At 31.1% G+C, this 8,146-nt stretch overlaps 1 pseudogene; it reads left to right on the top strand.

Moving 5' to 3' along the window:
* The first annotated feature begins 3,709 nt into the window (after positions 1 to 3,709).
* Positions 3,710 to 4,270, top strand: LOC107500174 (annotated as a pseudogene).
* The last annotated feature ends 3,876 nt before the right edge of the window (positions 4,271 to 8,146 follow it).

Below are 8,146 nucleotides of genomic sequence, written 5' to 3'. Positions count from 1 at the left end.
CCACAGATTCTGTGCTTATAGTTGCCTCAAAAGTTCACCCCGGAAACTGAGGCCAGCTCCCTCCAGTGTGAGTCTAGATGCTGCTCAGTGAGGAGCACCTGACTTGCTGAGGATAAACCTGGATGTGGCTTGGGTGAGGCCACGAGTTGGGGGAGATTGGGTTTCAAGGAATCCTCTGGGCAGAGTGACCGCTGTTATCCAATTTGATGATATCACAATTATGCTGCTACTGTGTCCGCACACTGGGAGTGGGGAGGACTCAAAAGGGAACAATGGATACCGCTGGCAATTCTGTACTGAGCAAGTCTCTCCTTGGCCCTCACTCCTACAATGTCTCCCTATAAGTCCCTGGTGCCCCCTGCATACAGCCTAATCGGCTGTGGTGCTCAAAGCGAGCAGATCCATCACCAGGAAAATCCACTCAAGGAAGTGGTCCATTTAAGAGGCTTCTACTGCTGCCAAAGCCTGTCTCACTCAGCCACTGAGACTGGGCAGCTCCGTGTCCTCACCCCATCCTACCTTCTGCTATTGCAGGGTGATTTCTTGGATTTCTCCCTAGTTGTATGGCTTGTTCATCCCAGGAGATTTTTCCTTGCTGCTGTTCCTTGTTTCCATCACAACTTCGATTTGGTCACCAGAGGTATGAACAGAGCTTCTATCACCTACACCATTTTTTTTTTTGTTTTAATTCACAGAAGTTTTTGACTTAAATTTTGTCTGGTGACACCTGCAAGTATTCTATAACAATATTTCCAAATGCAGTTATGCAGAACACGTTTACCAAATCTACCTACAAAACTATATAATGAACAAAATGTGTTCGAAGACTTTAACATTATAGCCTACTTCTTGAAAGTCCAAAATTACATTAGCTTATTAATATTTCTGAGGTATCTCGCCTAGAGATAATTAACTGATTTTGATTAAACATTACTTAACCAAATTCATCGGCTAAACTTATCTCTCCCCCAAGTAACATCCAGGAACATTCCTAAAAATTAGACTATTGAAAAACTTTGGGAGGAATAGAACGTGCAGTGGATAAGAATATACGCCTCAGGGTCACATGAACAGAATTCATATTGCAACCTTTATGACTTCGGATAAATTATTAAATATGTCTATATCTAAATTTTCTCATCAATCAAATAAAGATACTGATAAATTCCTTGTAGTGTTTATATCATAGACTTATCTAGCAAAAGTACCTTCTACCCAACTTCATAATATGTACACTGTACCTGAAAATATGTGTGTCAAGTTTACATATAAATATTTATTTTTCCTTAAATTGTAAGAACAATAGAATCACTGTCTTTAATTTTTTTTTTACTGTTATATCTTTTGTTCTATTATAGTGCAACATAAGTATCTTGAGTATGAGAAAAAAAAAGGATAATAATAGTTGCCAGCCATATGTCTCATAAGTACTCAGAATTTAAATGATTATATCAGCAAATCTTTTCCAGGCAACATTCACACATTTTAGAATGGGATCTTCAACCATTTTTTTAAAAAAATCCTTGAGGTAACCAGAAACATCTTTCCATTTGAATCCTTACCAAGTTAATTATAGTTTTACATTTACTTAAAGTCATCTAGAAATATCTTCATTTTTAAAGGATGAAATTTACTAATGAATCATTTAAATTCAATTTCTCAAACTTGAAATGAAGATATTAGTAAAATATTTTAACTAATTATTCTCTTATAATCAATAAATTTTATGAGTTCAAAAATATAATTAGACCTATATGAGACGAATGTGACAAAATATAGAAAAAATGTTATCTTTGCTTCATGTGTGAAAATTCAAGTTGTAAAAGTGAAGAACAGATGGAATGGTTAAGAACCTGAGTGAGGAAATGTTAATAATAATTTTTAATTTATTGTACATAAATTATATATATAAAATTTCAAGTGTATTTGTAATAATGGCAATACCAGATACAGATATTAGAAATATCTTGAGAAAAAAATACAATTATTTAACTGATTTGAAATTATTTGAAATAATATTGATGCTTGGAAAGGATCAGCAGCAGACACATGGAAATTCACATCTAGGGCATATAAGAACATTTAGAATACTAAACATTTGTTTTATTGGTATCTTTTTCTTCACCCTGAGTTCTTTATCTAAACATAACTATATGGATGGCTTTGCTATAGTTAGTGATTTTTTTTGTATTGCTAGTGATTTTCTAGTGATAATCATTTTTAAAAGGCAATTTTATGTGTTGTAAGTGAATGTTGAAATATAAAAATGACTTTGGCATTATCTCAGAAGTAACTTACCTCATAAAAAAAATCATATTTAATTAACTTCCCTTTGAGAATTGTAAACTATAAAATAGAAATACAATAGTTAATAGTAAAACTCCTGAATGTTGGCCTTCAGAAACCAGTTACGTGTAAAATTGTGAAATTGAATTGTCTTTCTCGTATGAATAAATAATGTAATCCTCTTTGGTGCACACCCTTGTTAATTGAAATCAATCCTTCATAGTGTTCTTAGGTATACAAAGGAACCAGGGATTTTCAAAAATAGAAATTGCTATTGAATCAGTTTGTTGTTAATGAGTTAACAATCAGTCTATTTCACCTTTGTTTCTGTTCTATCTAGTTTCTTCTAATAATTATATTAGTAATGTCAAATTTATAATTTAGATTAAAATACCTCTTCATTTGCTACAAAGTTAATAAGTGGAAAATAAAGTTTATAAGAAAGAAAGGTGAAATCAGGGATGCTAAATTTATGCCGAATCTCATAATAACCTATGAAGCGAAGAATAAATGTATTATAGAATGAGTGGTATTAACATGTGTTAAAAGATCTCTCCTTGATTCTTTTCTTTTTAGTTATCTGATTAAATAATAAATAGTGTATATTCTCACATTAAATTGGTCAGTCTTATCCTGAAATTATATTGAGAAGTTTTCTGTGGAAACAGTTGAGGTAATATATTTTAATATATCATTTTCTTTATAATCATTTTCTTTAGATTCAAAGGATTATAAATTAAACATATTGGCCTTTTACATAGCAAAAACCTAGAATATTTTTATTAATTTTCAGTTATACGCTACATAAATAGATATAAATGAGCAAATTATTTGCAAAATCTGGAAATTATGAAATAGCAAAGATAATATATGCCATATTTTTTCCTAAAATGTAAAAATGAGTCTTCTGAGTCTATGATAAAACAAAGAGTAAATGGATTTAAAGAGTTTGAAGCACTAACATTTTGCACAAATTATAGAAACCTAAAAAGCCTTTTAAAACTGTGGAAAACATTACTATAAATATGACAAATAATTTATACTTCTGTATTGAAAAACAGCTTGATTATTTCAACCAGATTGAGTTACTTATCTATATCATGTAAATGTTTGATAGAAATTGTGCTCAAATCTGTATTAAAAATTTAGTATTGAAAATTTATGTTTTTAATCAAAATATCATTTATATATTTTTATTTAAACAATGCCTCAAAAAGTTTATATTTATTTATTTATTTTATTAAATTTATTGGGGTAGCATTGGCTAATAAAATTATATGTTTCAAGTGTACAGTTCTGTAATACATTATCTGTATACTGCGTTATGTATTCACCACCCAAAGTTAAAATTTAAAACTCATGCTCGAATAAAGAAAATTTGTAATTAAAAATTCGAGAGCTCTTTGCTGCATCTACCGCAAGGATGAAGACCATTCTCAGCAATCAGTCTGTCGACATTTCAAAAAATTTGGACATCTCTCTGAAGAGACAGATGCAGAGTTGTTATGTGGGGCCCCAGAGGCACCCTGAGAAGCAATTTCAAACACATCAATGTAGAGCTCAGTCTTCTTGGAAAGAAAGAAAGAGGTCTCAGATTGACAAATGCTGGGGAAATAGAAAGGAACTGGCTACTGTTCACACTATTTGTAGTCATGCACAGAACATGGTCAATGGTGTTACACGGGACTTCTGTTCCAGGATGAGGTCTGTGTATGCTCACTTCACCATCAACGTTGTTGTTCAAGGAATGATTCTCTTGTTGAAACTTGAAATTTCTTGGGTGAAAATACATCTATCCACAGGGTTTGGATGAGATCAGGTGCTGCTTGCTCAGTATCTCAAGCCCAAAAAGATCAGCTAATTCTTGAAGGAAACAACATTGAACTTGTATCAAATTCATCTGCTTTGATTCAATAAGCCACAACAGTTTTTTAAAAAAGGTATCAGAAAAATTTGGGGTGGTATCTATGTTTCTGGAAAATGAACAAATCAGCAGGCTGATGAATAAGGTCAAAGTTGCTCAGCTATAGCAACTCCGAGATGTCAGATGATTCCTCAAACTTATATGTGATATTTTAAAGATGTGTATTGAAAAAAAAAATGAAAGAAACATACATGAACAGTTTTCACACAGTAAAGCAATTTAACTAAGAAAATCTCAAAAAATATTTTTAAAAAAACCTACTCTGTAGTTAAAAATAATTGAACATTTTCAGATTATAAAATAATGTTTATATATCCATAACATTTAATCTAGTTTTATGGCACTATATGTTACAAAACTTCTCAGCTGGAATTAAGAAATATCTTTTGGGTCCTATGAAGTGTAGCATAAGTGCCTAATAATAAGATTTCTGATTATAATGTAAGTGCTTGACATTAAGCTTTTGATTGCTGAGGCATCTATTTCAAAGGTATTCATCTGTATGACACAGTTACTAGCAAAACATCTACAGAAGGAACCAGATGTCCCTACCCATGAAGTTTCCCTTTTAGAATGCCCTGGGTGACCTAGATAACTGACCCTTGAGTAATCCCATTTCTCCCTTCTTTTCCCCAATTCCTGCTCTTCTGCTTCAAATTTACCAGTAAAGAATGAAATGTGAAACCCCAGGCACCCTACCCTTGAACTCTAATAATGGAAGAGCCTAGGTTCTTGCTACCTCCTTCTCTTCTCTCTACTGTAACTTTGTTGTATAGCCCACCTCTGTGATGTGTACATTTCAGGATTTGAAATAAAAAGTGTGAATTCTGTGATGATATTTGCTGTGTGCCCTGCAATCACAATAAGAGCCAATCCAGGCACAATAGCTGCTCTGGGCCCAGTTATGTACTTCAAGCATTCCTAATCAATAGCATCACTATCAACAGGATGATACGGACACAACATCAAGAAAATAAGATTTCAGTTATTATTGATAAAATTTCTACTGTTTCTTAGAAATTTTAAGTAATAATAATTTTAAGACTGAAAAATTGTTTTTTTTTTTTGTATTTTGTATATTGTTTTGTGGAGCTTTACAGTCTAACATCTTAAATTATATACTAAAGTTTTGTTGATTTTTGAAAAAAGATGTTTTCAAGAAATATTTATATAATATTCTGCTGAATTTTGGACAAATAGTATCAATGACTTGCTAGGAAGATGGTCCAGAGTATTGGGAAATTTTTGTTAGATTTCCAGTTGATTTTCTCTGTTACATTCTATGGCAGGGAATTCAACTATTTATGAAGAATTAAATCAAATAACTAAATTAAGTAAATAAATGTAAATCATTCACCAATAAATGCTCTATTTATGAAGATAAATCACAATCATCACATATATGTAGCCTATCTATATAGTTGAGAATTGCGATTATGAAACATGGAAGAATATTTGGATTTTTATCGGCAGCTTCTTTTTCTAAAGCTAACATTGCAGATTGGAAATTCTGACAAAGCTTCAAAAGTTATTTTAAAAATAAATAATAGAGCAAAGATATAAATATTTGCTTTATCTTTGAAAGGGAAGCATTTATTTATTAAAATAAGCCAGTTAATAATAAAAAAAGATCACACATATAAAAACTAACCAATAGGAATAATTGAAGAGCAGAGTAACTATAGGAAAAACTAAACAAACAAAATAAAAAGATATATGGCATACTTTTTGAAACAAATTAAAATAAATGCTTATTCTGAAAGGAAGTGTATTAGATTTTCTTATAAGTTACATGAAATTATTTTTTGATTTTGTTGAACAAAAATTAAAACTATAATGGTTATAATTTAGTCAAATATATGAAAATGTAATACTTTTCCAAAAGATATTTATAAAACTCTATAAATTATATGTAAACCAATAAAATCAAATCCAAGTATGATATTCTAAAATAATATTTTATTTTTGTTATAGATCTGTTGAATAGTCTATAAAATCTCAATATTATAATTTTATAAATATAATGTAGTATATTCAGATCTGGACATTACAATATACTTTAAACATTATACAAACTAGAATACCTAAGACAAAAGTGATGAGTAATATTAGGAAATCATGTTAACTGATCATTATCTGAAAGAACTGAGCCTGTTTAAATTCATGAACATTGACATAAACGGTTTATATTCTATAACCAATGAGTAGAAATTAGAGTAACTTAAAATCAAAGTGAAGTGAAACTTTCTCACAATTTGAGTTACTAGTAATGATCGTGCTGCCCCACAGTGACCTTCTAGGCACACAGTTTTCAGTTAAGAAGTAGGTTACTATCTGGTATCTGATTCCATGTCTATGAAAGTATTTGATAATAATAAAACAAAGTTGAACTTCTTCCTAAAATGTGGAACACTAGTTCCTTGAAGCATCTGTACTAAAAGGAACAAGTGGTTAGTAAACCAATGAGTGCGCCTCACGTATTGAACTTTCTGCCCTCAATGTTAGAGTTTATGTCCCTCTTAAGCATATAAATTCCTCCTTTTCAGCTTTAATAAATAGCATGGAATACTTCTGCAAGTTTTAGTCTCCTTTGCCCGTATCATTCCCAATAGATTTGCTTATTCTAAATGTAATAGCTAGTATTCTAATCAATGATAAGTACATTTCACTCTATTTATAGTTATGGAAACTGTGTCTGCCTATAACTCTTATCCAGCAAAATATCAACAGTTGATGATGAGAAAGAAATATTGATTAAATGGCCTTAGAATTCAGCAGACAACCTCACCAGCTGATATGTGAGAGAACCAGATTCGATAGCTAGCCGCCTTCTATTCCCACACTACCTACAATTTTTAGGCAATAGCTAGCAAACTGCAACAACATTCAAATATGTGGTAGATATTTTAAAGTTGAAACCTGGGGAAAAGTTGATGGAAAACCACAGACTAAGATTGGTTTGATAAAGGTCAAGACAAAAAAGAACACAATAGAATTTGACGAGATGCATAAGGGAATTAGTGGTCAATAGGGCAATCAACATACCTATAATGAGATAATGTACCTGGATGGTGAGAGTCAGACAATTTGGATAAATTATGATTGTTCAGTACCTATGCTGGAGGTTTAAAATGTAAATGGGTAATTTAAACAATTGGAAGCATAAGTGGTGATACTGAGATCAGAAATCTTATTCAGAATCTGACCCTCTTGCTTATTTTTATGTCTGCTTTGGGAAATGTTAGTTAAGACTAAGTAATATTTTTCTTATCTATGAAACATGTAGAATTAGGTTTATTTTGCTTTTCTCTCAGACTTTGGTAATAATTAAAGACAGATCGTTTTTCAGATTTATTTTTCAATTATAGTTGGTGACAAACATTTTAATAATAGGTAAAAGAAAATAGGTATAAAATAAAAGTTTTACTAAGTAAAAATTTTAAATTTTAGTATTAGTGTGTTAGCGAGTATGCATTGTCAGATACGTGATAAATTTTATTTGAGTCATGAATCATTTTTCCCAGAGAAATGTAAACGGCACATGTACTTATGATTTTACATACAATTTTAGTGAGTGCAACTTATTTTGAAACCTATTTTGAAATGTTGATGGGCCCATGACCCATAAGTTAAGAAATCCCACAAAAGCTATAGTTATATACCAGGAAATCATATTCTCATATTCCCCTTTTAAACCGTTGTGCTGTGTCAGTGAAGTAGAACAGTTTTTATTAGAAAATCCATTTTAATATTTTACCACCTGAAAATATCCAAAGTTATTATGTCAAGGAGTGCTGTTTATGTACTTATTATTGCACACAAGTTATGTACCTATTATTCAATGACCAAACTTTTCACTGAAAGAGAACTGAATGAATCAGAAACTATTTAGGGGGGAAAAGGTTCTTTGTCATTCTTAATAGAAAGTTTGATATG

This window comes from Rousettus aegyptiacus, unplaced genomic scaffold (genome assembly GCF_014176215.1).
Source record: "Rousettus aegyptiacus isolate mRouAeg1 unplaced genomic scaffold, mRouAeg1.p scaffold_m13_p_10, whole genome shotgun sequence".
Taxonomy (NCBI): Eukaryota; Metazoa; Chordata; class Mammalia; order Chiroptera; family Pteropodidae; genus Rousettus; species Rousettus aegyptiacus.
Note: the sequence above shows the minus strand (reverse complement) of the source record. Positions and strands in the feature narration are given on the sequence as shown.